The sequence below is a fragment of the Rhinatrema bivittatum genome, unplaced genomic scaffold, assembly GCF_901001135.1.
Source record: "Rhinatrema bivittatum unplaced genomic scaffold, aRhiBiv1.1, whole genome shotgun sequence".
NCBI lineage: Eukaryota > Metazoa > Chordata > Amphibia > Gymnophiona > Rhinatrematidae > Rhinatrema > Rhinatrema bivittatum.
Genome location: NW_021820261.1, coordinates 6,157 through 18,429, shown reverse-complemented (window position 1 = coordinate 18,429; position 12,273 = coordinate 6,157). Strand labels below are relative to the sequence as shown.

The 12,273-nt window shown below is 40.0% G+C and overlaps 1 long non-coding RNA gene across 3 annotated transcripts; it reads right to left on the bottom strand.

Annotated features, from left to right (window-relative positions):
• On the bottom strand, positions 1 to 11,922 carry LOC115081301. 3 transcript variants are annotated; one of them, XR_003853773.1, is made up of 5 exons: positions 11,464 to 11,922; positions 7,881 to 8,095; positions 4,074 to 4,274; positions 2,517 to 2,679; positions 1 to 993 (listed from the first exon to the last, which is right to left on the bottom strand). It is a non-coding gene; the product is annotated as an uncharacterized LOC115081301 (long non-coding RNA). The 3 variants fall into 3 exon arrangements; XR_003853774.1 differs by lacking the exon at positions 4,074 to 4,274; XR_003853772.1 differs by lacking the exons at positions 7,881 to 8,095; positions 11,464 to 11,922 and having other exon boundaries at positions 4,074 to 4,324.
• Positions 11,923 to 12,273: the final 351 nt, after the last annotated feature.

Sequence of the window (12,273 nt, the reverse complement as noted above, 5' to 3'; positions counted from 1 at the left end):
CCACAATCAGAACTGAAAGAGGTGATCCTGTTTTTAGTTGTCATGTCCATAAAATGTATTTCCAGTCTCTTTAAATAATTTTAAAAAATCCGATGATAAGGGATTGAAATAGTAAATGACATTGTCAGGATGATCTTAGCATCCATAACTTATTTATATTCTTAAAATTCCTCCATTTTACCAATAAAAATATAAGTATTGCCAAATGTACAGTACACAGTAGGAACAATAAATTGTGGAAGTCCTCATAAAACAAATCTCAAAAGAAATATTTAGTTTGCAATCTCCTGAAAAAAGTAGTTTTTCTCCCCACAATCAGAACTGAAAGAGGTGATCCTGTTTTTAGTTGTCATGTCCATAAAATGTATTTCCAGTCTCTTTAAATAATTAAAAAAAAATCCGATGATAAGGGATTGAAATAGTAAAGTGAAAAATGTAACTAGTGGAAGACAGAGATATAAAATTCATCCTTGGTTCCTCCAGTTTGTGTCTGCTTGTTCTTTTCTTTAGCTGTCATCAAAGAAAATGTAAATATGGTTTTATTTGCAGTTATTCCAGTATCTTTAACATTTTTTTTTTATAGTTCTTTATTTGGATGCTAAGTTAATGTTTGTTTTTTATTTTGCGCATGGTCATTTAGAAAGTAGCAGTCTCTTTTTTTGGGGGTCTAAAGACGGACTGTGGCAGACATCCCAACGAGACTCTGGTTTTTTGGGTTTGTTTTTTTTCCCCCTCTCACCGGTTGTTTCTGTAGAATGGTGTTACTAAGGTGACTTTGAATGAGCTGACATAACGGTGGTGATTGGAGGACGGTGGTAGGGAGCTGGTTCTTTTGAGTGCCAGCCCACGCAGGTAGGACCAGCTGCTTCCTCGGAACATCTTCTGTGGGTCTTCATACATCCGGGGTTGGCTCAACCTTGATGAGCCTGTGTTTCTTATTAACCCCGCAACAGTAGTAGCTGCAGGCGATTACAACCATCAGCAGCACGGCAACTAGGAAGAGGAATGGGAGAAGAGAGCAATTGATCAGCTTCTGTTTAACATGCAAAGAGAAACTCTGGTTTACTGGAAACAAACAGAGGTTAATTGCCATCAAAGCAGCAAGAAGAAGATCCTGCTGCCTGTGTTAACTTCATATTGGGGCATCTAGAGACAGAAATGTGAGAGGATAATTTCATTACTGCTGTCTCTGTTCAATAAACTCAAGCTGAAAGGGCTAGTGGGTGGGTGGGGGGCGGAAGGGGGCAGTTTTCACACTCTCCGCATGAACCAAATCTGTAGGTGCCTTTTTTTACTCAAGGACTCTGCATCACCTTTAAGTTTGTGGGCAAGTGAGAGTCATTTTGAAATTTGTCATGGATATCAAGTACTTGGACACTTTCAACTGCTCTTGGTGCCAGGTAAGAACATCTTCGGAAAATAATGCACGTAGACTTGAAAATATAATCTAAACATGCTAGTTTTCTATCCTGTTCCAAACATTCTCCTCCCCTACCCCTCCAGAACACCTCCCCTAAATGAGGCTAATGGTACAAGCATTGCGGAACACTCCTTGTTCTGTTGGCCTTAATTGAAGTAGGGCAACTTGCAGATAACCAGTGTACACATGGCAATCACTATTAGTCTGCATAAATGGCTTTGAAAGTTGCCCTCTAAAACACACAGAGTGGTGTCGGCAGCGTGTAATACACTCTGGTGCTCTTCAGGGCAGCTTTTCCTTTCTCTTTCTTTTGTGCCATTCCCACTGAACCTCGGGCATAAAATTTGGGCAGTGCCCATTGTATTGTGGATCTACCATCCATTTCTCCTTATATCACACCTGCTGCTGGTAGCCAGTTCCACAGTCCCTTTGTCTGAATTGTGGTGGGGGGAGAGGTGATAATTTTTCCTTCCATGCTAGTAACAGCCAAGTTCCACTCCACTGGAAGAGGGGCAAGATCACTAAAGTTCCTGGGAGGCTAAATGTGGAACTTAATATCCCAGGAAGCTCATAGCATTATTCAGCGGGGGAGCTTTGGTTTAGAGTTTAATAAGAAAAAGGAGTTCATTAAATAAAGTCTAGACAAAATTGTAATGTGGCATAAGCATGATGTGTATGGAGGCCTTTACTTATTTCCCTAGCAAAATCTTGTGGTCGCAATGTTAATTCACGTGAATATGTAGAAATTAGGTCAACAAAATATTGAACTAACTCATTACGTCTGTGACTAGCTTTCCCGAGCTATGCTCTCCAGGCTACTGAATTAGCCCCAGATGTACTGAGTTAGTCCATTAAAATGTTTTCACCTAGAACTAGTTTGACTGTTATTTCCCAAGAACATATTCATCCATGCAGACAAAATACCAAATCGTATCAAAATCCAAGGCATCATCTAAACAGCAGACTTCACTGATCTATGAGAACATGTTCTTTGAATTGTTTCTTTGAAATTAAGTATATTTAATATCTGGTCCTTGGCCTGTAGGTGGCATGTGTCCCTTTAAACCCTTTCCTTAGTATCTGGAGCACTACTTACCAATGAACAGAAGAAGAACGGTAAACGCAATAATGTTGAAGAACCCTGACTGAGGGAGTTCCTGAATCTTACTCAGGAATTTCTGTCCAATCGTCTTCAGGTCTTGGGACAGGTTTTGGGAAGCCATTTCTATCCTGCTTCCCAAATCTTGTATTTTATTATTCTAAAGAAGAAAAGAGAGAGAGAGGGTGATTTGTACTACATATTTAATTGCTGCTATAATGGTTGCATGAAGAACATTTAGGTACATGAATAGGTTGTTGAATTGAAATGGACCAGTTTTATTCTGTCCTAGCAATCCACATCCTGGGCCATGGCTTATGCCCCTTTTTTGTGACTGCAGGCCCCTTTTTGAAATGTAAGCTACCCTCACAAGAAAGAGACTCCTGGGGGGAGAGGGTTTGTTCTCATATCATTTTCTATGCAAAAATGGTGAGTAAGGATCTTGTTTCAAAACTCAGATTGCGATCACAAAAATGTGCTAAACCATCACTAAACACAAATTGGTTGATTTGTCCGTCATCGTGGTCCTTAAATCAGAATGCCTTAATGATATCAACACTGTGCTTCTGACACCACTTCGTTCACCTGCCCTTCTTCCCCACAGACAAGCACTTCATTCGTTTGTATACACATCTTGAAATTAACACATGTACAGACACACAAATGCCACTAAATATTCTCATCATATGTGTGTGTATGAATGTTACCTCCCTTCCCTCCTCCCTAGGATATCTTAATGCTTAAAGAAAGATAAAGTATGTAGGCCAACAAAAAATGTAAATCCCACATTGCAGTCATGGGAGATAGCAAACCATGTGCTGTTAGTCTTCAGTCTCCCTGTAGCAAGCGCTCAGAACGTCCTCAAGTTTTCCAAGCCCAGAAGATCACTGTAACATTGAAGCAGTGGGTGTTCCCCATATCCAGGGTTAAGAACATAAGAAAATGCCATACTGGGTCAGACCAAGGGTCCATCAAGCCCAGCATCCTGCTTCCAACAGTGGCCAATCCAGGCCATAAGAACCTGGCAAGTACCCAAAAACTAAGTCTATCCCATGTAACCATTGCTAATGGCAGTGGCTATTCTCTAAGTGAACTTAATAGCAGGTAATGGACTTCTCCTTCAAGAACTTATCCAATCCTTTTTTAAACACCGCTATACTAACTGCACTAACCACATCCTCTGGCAACAAATTCCAGAGTTTAATTGTGCGTTGAGTAAAAAAGAAGTTTCTCCAATTAGTTTTAAATATGTCCCATGCTAACTTCATGAAATGCCCCCTAGTCCTCCTATTATCCGAAAGTGTAAATAACTGATTCACATCTACTCGTTCTAGACCTCTCATGATCTTAAAGACCTCTATCATATCCCCCCTCAGCCGTCTCTTGTCCAAGCTGAACAGCCCTAACCTCTTTAGTCTTTCCTCATAGGGGAGCTCTTCCATTCCCCTTATCATTTTGGTTGCCCTTCTCTGTACCTTCTCCATCACAATTATATCTTTTTCGAGATGCGGCGACCAGAATTGTACAAAAAGGCTAGAAAACTTGATAAATTACCATTTTAGTCGTTCACTGAAACTGCTGAGAGCTGACAGCGACCCGAGGTGTTTTCTGCCACGTAAAAGCAGAGCTGCTTCTTTTTCTTTTTCAAATGTTAAACACCTTCTTTCTTCTATCCACACTGGCAAAAAGCTCTTCTGACGTCCTGCTTGGAATTCTGGGCACCAACTAATAGTCACAAATTCTGAATTCTGTGCTCTAGAATATGCAGATCACTGTTAGTGAAATTTCACTCCAGCAGGCTGACATAGACGATGAAGCTCCTTTACCAACTATAGACAGCATATCATCTGACTAAATATTTTACCAACTTCAACATTTGTCCTAAGCGGATCACAAAAATAATGAAACCTCAGATTTACATAGCGTAAACATCATAAAGCAATATCAAATTTAAGGCATTACATTATGACAGTAGGAGTTAAAAGTGCAGCAGTTTTTGAAAAGGCTGGACACTGTGATCCTGAGATCACTCTAGCAAGGGGGGAAATGCTTAAATAATTAGATTTTATATCGAAACATTGACTGAAAGTTTGTACAGATTGGTATGTTTTTTGGCTTCCAAGTCTGAAGAATTCAGAATTTCTTTTCCATATTTTGATATGTTGAAATCTGGATTTCCCTTTTAAATAGGATACCTAATGTGTTCTCTTCATAGCTGTGCAGATCTTTTTTTTGTAGTGCATCAGAAACTATGCCAATTTTTCTAATGTACAAGTTTAAGGGGGTGGATAAATCAGTGGAAGTTAACACTTGGCCTGCCAGACAACCTTCAAGTTTTCTGTCATCTCTAATCTAACCAAATTGGTAGTGCAGTAATAATGGGAGATTTCAATTACCCCAATATTGACTGGGTAAATGTAACATCAGGACATGCTAGAGAGAGAAAGTTCCTGGATGGAATAAATGACAATATTATGGAACAATTGGTTCAAGAACCAACAAGAGAGGGAGCTATTTTAGATTTAATTCTTAGTGGAACGCAGGATTTGGTGAGAGAGGTAATGGTGGTGGGGCCACTTGGCAACAGTGATCATAACATGATCAAATTTAAACTAATAACTTGAAGGGGGACAATAAGTAAATCTGCAGCTCTGACACTAAACTTTCAAAAGGGAAACTTTGATAAAATGAGGAAAATAGTTAGAAAAAAACTGAAAGGTACAGCTGCAAAGGTTAAAAGTGTTCAACAGGCATGGACATTGTTTAAAAATACAATCTTAGAGGCGCAGTCCATATGTATTCCACACATTAAGAAAGGTGGAAGGAAGGCAAAATGTTTACCGTCATGGTTAAAAGGTGAGGTGAAAGAGGCTATTTTAACCAAAAAAACATCCTTCAAAAATTGGAAGAAGGATCCATTGAAGAAAAGAGGATAAAACATAAGCATTTTCAAGTTAAGAGTAAAACATTGATAAGACAGGCTAAGAGAGAATTTGAATTGAAGTTGGCCATAGAGGCAAAAACTCATAATAAAACTTTTTTTTAAATATATCCGAAGTAAGAAACTTGTGAGGGAGTCGGTTGGACCATTAAATGACAGAGGGGTTAAAGGGGCTCTTAGGGAAGATAAGGCCATTGCAGAAAGACTAAATGAATTCTTTGCTTCCGTGTTTACTAATGAGGTTGTTGGGAAGATACCAGTTCCAGAGATGGTTTTCAGCGGTGATGAGTCAGACGAACTGAACGAAATCACTGTGAACCTGTAAGATGTAGTAGGCCACATTGACAAACTAAAGAGTAGCAAATCACCTGGACCAGATGGTATGCATCCTGGGGTTCTGAAGGAACTCAAAAATGAAATTTCTGATCTATTAGTTAAAATTTGTAACCTATCATTAAAATCATCCATTGTACCTGAAGACTGGAGGGTGGCCAATGTAACCCCAATATTTAAAAAAGGTTCCAGGGGCGATCCGGGTAACTATAGACCAGTGAGCCTGACTTCAGTGCCGGGAAAAATAGTGGAAACTATTCTCAAGATCAAAATCGTAGAGCATATAGAAAGACATGGTTTAATGGAACACAGTCAACATGGATTTACCCAAGGGAAGTCTTGCCTCACAAATCTGCCTCATTTTTTTGAAGGGGCTAATAAACATGTGGATAAAGGTGAACCGGTAAATGTAGTGTATTTGGATTTTCAGAAGGCATTTGACAAAGTCCCTCATGAGAAGCTTCTACGAAAACTAAAAAGTCATGGGATAGGAGGCGATGTCCTTTCATAGATTACAAACTGGTTAAAAGACAGGAAACAGAGAATAGAATTAAATGGTCAATTTTCTCAGTGGAAAAGGGTAAACAGTGGAGTGCCTCAGGGATCTGTACTTGGACCGGTGCTTTTCAATATATATATAAATGATCTGGAAAGGAATACGACGAGTGAGATTATCAAATTTGCGGATGATACAAAATTATTCAGAGTAGTTAAATCACAAGTGGATTGTGATACATTACAGGAGGACCTTGCAAGACTGGAAGATTGGGCATCCATATGGCAGATGAAATTTAATTTGGACAAGTGCAAGGTGTTGCATATAGAGAAAAATAACCCTTGCTGTAGTTACACAATGTTAGGTTCCATTTTAGGAGCTACCACCCAGGAAAAAGATCTAGGCATCATAGTGGATAATACTTTAAAATCGTCAGCTCAGTGTGCTGCAGCAGTCAAAAAAGCAAACAGAATAGTAGGAATTATTAGGAAGGGAATGGTTAATAAAACAGAAAATGTCATAATGCCTCTATATCGCTCCATGGTGAGACCGCACATGGAATACTGTGTACAATTCTGGTCGCCGCATCTCAAAAAAGATATAGTTGCGATGGAGAAAATACAGAGAAGGGCAACCAAAATGATAAAGGGGATGGAACAGCTCCCCTATGAGGAAAGGCTGAAGAGGTTAGGGCTGTTTAGCTTGGAGAAGAGACGGCTGAGGGGGGATATGATCTAGATCTTTAAAATCATGAGAGGTCTAGAACGGGTAAATGTGAATCTGTTATTTAGTCTTTCGGATAATAGAAGAACTAGGGGGCACTCCATGAAGGTAGCATGTGGCACATTTAAAACTAATAGAAGAAAATTCTTTTTTTCACTCAACGCACAATTAAACTCTGGAATTTGTTGCCAGGGGATGTGGTTAGTGCAGTTAATGTAGCTGGGTTTTAAAAAAGGTTTGGATAAGTTCTTGGAGGAGAAGTCCATTACCTGCTATTAATTAAGTGGACTTAGAAAATAGCCACTGCTATTACTGGCATCAATAGCGTGGGATATTCTTAGTTTTTGGGTATTTGCCAGGTACTTATAGCCTGGATTGGTCACTGTTAGAAACAGGATGCTGGGCTTGATGGACCTTGATCTAACCCAGTATGGCAATTTATGTTCTTATGTTCTAATCTCGATACCTGTGACTGACTACCATTTCAGACTTGTGAAATATTGTAACGAACTGGCTAAGAACAATTGCAAAGAATTCACTGTAATTAGTTTTATCCAGGATCCAGTAAGTGGCCAATGAAATTGTCAGTCAAAGAATCAATTGAATTAAATAATCAGATCTAATTAACAAAATTAAACATTCAAGTGACGAAAAAATCCTAATGTTCAAAGTAACACTCCCAGTCCCCAAATTAAGAAACTCCCTTGACTGATTGTACAGTCAGTGCTCTTAGATATTTCTTGAAATGGAAAGACTCACAGTCATTGGTTTCCACTGGACACTGTCCTGTGGGAGAGTAAACATGTCGCCAAATAATGCTACTTCATTTACTGGCCAACTGCCAGTCGACCACCTTGGTTTGACATACCTGCCTTTCACTGCCTTTAAATGCTATGGTGCCCCGCTGACCGATTTGTCAGCTGACCTCTTGACATGCTATCTCTGCAACTTAGGGCATCAACATGCACCCCTGTTTCCTCTCCTGGATTCACTCCTTTGGTAGTTTGTTGCTTGGGAAAGGATGCAGTTTTAGCCAGCTTCACGGCTCTTGCTTTTTGGTTCTTGCTGCTCGCTTCCAGATCACTGGAAAAAAAAATGAAAGTATTGGAGACTGCTGCCCTGTCAGCTCACTAGCCACCAACTGCCACAGCCAGAATATCATCTGGGTTTTGGCTTGGTTTTTGAAAAGTATTTCAAGATTGCATTACCTGACACACAGCAGGATCTTGCACTGGCTTATAAAGGGAAGAAGGGAAATAATTAAAATGACTGGCCAAATTTTGTATTGCAGTATATTGCAAACTTTGTTCCTAGAATTTTTTTTTATCTTGCATCCCAGAAAAAGTCGACACATCCATTCTATGAGCCCAATAATAGCATATGGCTTTGGTGCATTATGTAGAGTAGGCCTGATTGACCTACGGACCATCTGAAAAATTATGTAGGGTAGGCCAGATTGACCTAAGGACCATCTGAAAAATGTATCCAGAAATTGTTTCTGGAAGCACTTGTAATTGTGGCGTAAACTGGCATGTGCAAGTTACTGGATGGACTTGCAAAGAGCAGCATGAGATGGGGAGAAGCAGAAGGACACTGGAGTATGAAAACAGAAATAAACAGAGGATTACATCAGGAAGGAAGCAAAGGGTTGATGTGTTACTGATGTCCTGTTGCGGTTTAATGTAATATATCGATTTGTAGTGTCACTTCAGCATTATATATCACAAGACCCTCGTGCATGCAGAGAAGTCCTGTTCTCAAAGGCTATCTTTAAAAAGCTATTTAAGTTGGCTTCAAATTTAGGAGCTCACAAAAACTCCTAAACCCAGAGAGTAACCACAAAAAATGTGTTTAAAAGCATAATGTGAGGATGGAATTCAGGAGAGCCAACCACAGATCTCTGCCCATCTTAAATCATCGGGGTGTGATCTTTGATTTATCTATAGCAGTCTGTCATTTTATAGTTTCCAACATGTCCTTCATTTCTATGTGCGTGTCTGGGCGCCAGAAAGTTTTAAAACTGATCCTAAAGTACTTACTGGGCAGCAGTGGAAAGCCAGAGAGAGACTGCAACTTTCTTTCCTGCGACTAATCCCACACCAAAAGCACCCGGGAACTCTTTAGAGTTTTATTGCCAATTTTGCTAGGCTGCGCGCTGTCTCTCTAGTTTGAAAATTTTGGAATCACATGGAAGGAGAATCTGCAAACTGATCTTATTTCATTTCTTACTAAGCAGGCGGCCTAACCTCAGGATTAGTAGGGGAAGGTATTATGGATTAACCAAAACCTTTTCTAAGCCCTCTTAACAAAGGCTCTTCCAGTCTTGTTTATGTATCTCTTATTCCAGAGCATTCAAGGTTGTCTTGTCATTTTTTTTTTCCTATTGAGCGTTCTGGGCAATAAATCCCAGAATGCTTTAGGCAGTTAGAAAACATGCTGCTCTTCAATGATTTGGAACTAATTGGTCATTTTGGTTGCTACCCTATGCAGATTTAAATTTGTGGTAATCTCCACATGTGCCATTTTGAGCTATGCTTTGGATGGGAGGTCACTTTGTTAAAATGAAGTTGTATGTGTGGGTGTGTTGCTCGGTGATTTCAGAGGATTTGAAATCTTCGGTGGTGCAAGAAACGCCATTGCATTGCTGTCAGACAAAGCAAAAGGACCGAATAAATAAAATGAAATGGCTACAGCTGGATGGGGTTCCAATGGCAAAAACTTTCAGTGCTTGCTTTTTTTTTTTTTTAAACACGCCAACTTGTTGCAGGAATGTAAATAGAATGAGTTAATCCTATAAAGTCAGCACAGTGTGCATTTGAGACAGTGTCTGCTTCCAGACCTTGAGGTCTGCCAACAGGTCTAGCTTTCATTATATATCCCAATTGCTATTTGTCAGGTATATGTACAGCATGTACATTACAATCCCAACACCATTGTCAGTTTTAATAACTTTCTATAAATAACTTTTTTTTTAAAATTTACTACTTCTTTTTCAAAATCTTAACTAATCAAGGTAAAGTACTGCTCTTAAGCAATGTGGAAAGGGAAAACCTCAGATAGCACCGCCCATGGAGGTCAGAGCGGATGGCAGTCGCTGATAGTCTTCTCAAGCGTGGGCCCTGAAGCAGCATGGATCACAGTGAAACATGGCCTTGTTGGCGTTCTTTCGTTAAAGATTTTGACTTTCTTGGGCCGGGATAAAGCCGTCTGTCCAGATGCTTATAAAGTCTCTTTTGAGAAGGCATTGAAGTATCAAAGAAATTCGATACTTCCTGAAAACTACAAAATTTTAATTTTGTATTGGTGCAGTCTCAGGTTTTCCCTTTCCACATTCCTTAAAAACAGTACTTTTATCTTGTTTAGTTTTTTCTCAAAACCTTAATTTTTATTTTTTTTTTTACAATTGTTAAATTTACTTATAGAAAGGTTATTAAATTGACATTGGTATTCTAGCTGTTTGGATTGGTGGCATTATGTACATTAGACATGAGATTTAAGGAACCCGGTAATTTGTGTATTTTGTTGTTTTGAAAACCGGACCTGGTGGTAGACCTTGGAGACCACTTAGAGGAGCTAGTGTATCTTGATATTTATTTCAGCACCTTTTATCTGATCTATTATCTGGAAACTCCCAATATCTTGAAAATCATAGTCCCCGGGTCATGTTCCCTTATCTAGATACATGTTTGACCCCCAAATATAACCTCCTTTGGATTCCCCAGCTACAGATACGTTTCCCTTTCTCCCCTTCCCTCCCCCCACCTCTCCATCCCCGTGGCCAGGCCTAACAAGACTCTTTCAGCCACACGTTTGTCATACCCTCTCCTTTGGCGCCTCTCCCTCCTGTCTGGTTCACAGTCTCAGATCAAGTGTTTGAACCGCATGTGGCTCCATAGTACACTGGGGATCCTCGACTAATATACTGCGACTGTTTGATTTAAAATCTGTTGTAGCCCACATTGGTAAAAGGCAGAATATCAAATCTCTCTCTCTCTCTCTCTCTCTATATATAGTATATATATATATATTAAATGACTTGGTGTTATTTCAGTAATTAGACCAAGGGTGTTTGTGTTATAGGATTAGACCACACCCAGGTGATAGAGACACAAAGTAATGCCTCCCATCATAAAGCTTCCAGTTATGTTGTAACCTAGTTGATTGCACTTAATTATTATTACTTTTTTAAAATTCCTTTGTTTATCAGTTTGACATGTATCGAAAACTAATTCTGTGTAGTCCGATCCAGTGGCTTAGTGGCCAGTACTACCTGTTGCCATACGGAGGGACCCAGATTCGATTCCTGACTTAAGAACATAAAAGGCTGCCATACTGTGTCAGACCAAGGGTCCATCAAGGCCAACATCCTGTTTCCAAAAGTGGCCAATCCAGGTCGCAAGCACCTGGCAGGATCCCAAACAGTAAATAGATCCCATGCTGCTTCTACTCACCAGACTATGGCCATTTGCAACCTCCAGGGAGAGGGAATTATAGTCCTTGTGCAATAGCAGCACCTAGTGGCCAGATTTAGGACCCATGATTGCCCAGGCACCTGGTCCCCAGCCGAGGACCTTCGCTGCAATAACTGGTCCACAGTTAGTTGAGAGGAGATATAAAATAGTCACGAATGAAGGTTCATGGTGCCAGATCCCAGCCCTGGTTCCATCTGAGCAGGAGGAACCTGCCAGGGTCAAAATGAAGAGAATTCTTCCATCTTCGTCTCCATTCTAATTCTCCGACCCTTACAATAAACAAGAAGGCTGGAAGGGACTCGCTGGTATCTGCTGTCAAGCACTTCTTTTGCAGAATCCAAATGGCAGTTCCTTTTCTTGAGCCTGCCTGGTTTCACATAAGTTAGTGTGCATTCTGGAACTCCAACAACGACTCTTTCTTCCTATTTTCCAGACATATGTTTTGAATTGAAGGGGTTTTTTTTTCTTCCTCTTCACTATTGGAAGAGCTACGAGCCAACTCTCTCCCCGTTGCCCTTGCCAGGAAAACTCGGACCGTTTCTTCATCCGCTGTTCACCAGATCTGATTTTTTTTTCTTTTCTCGTTTGAAAGCCACCTTGCAAGTGTTTCAGACTAATAAGAGAGAGAGAGAGATTCAGAAATAGAGGGTGGAGACCCTGACGGGGAGAGGTTACCTATGTTCAGAATTCAAACTTAAATGATAGCGAAACAAACCCACAAATTAAAGTAGTGTAGTATGGTGCTGAGGATAGTCAGATGACAGAAGGAGGAGCACCACCCTTCCAGTT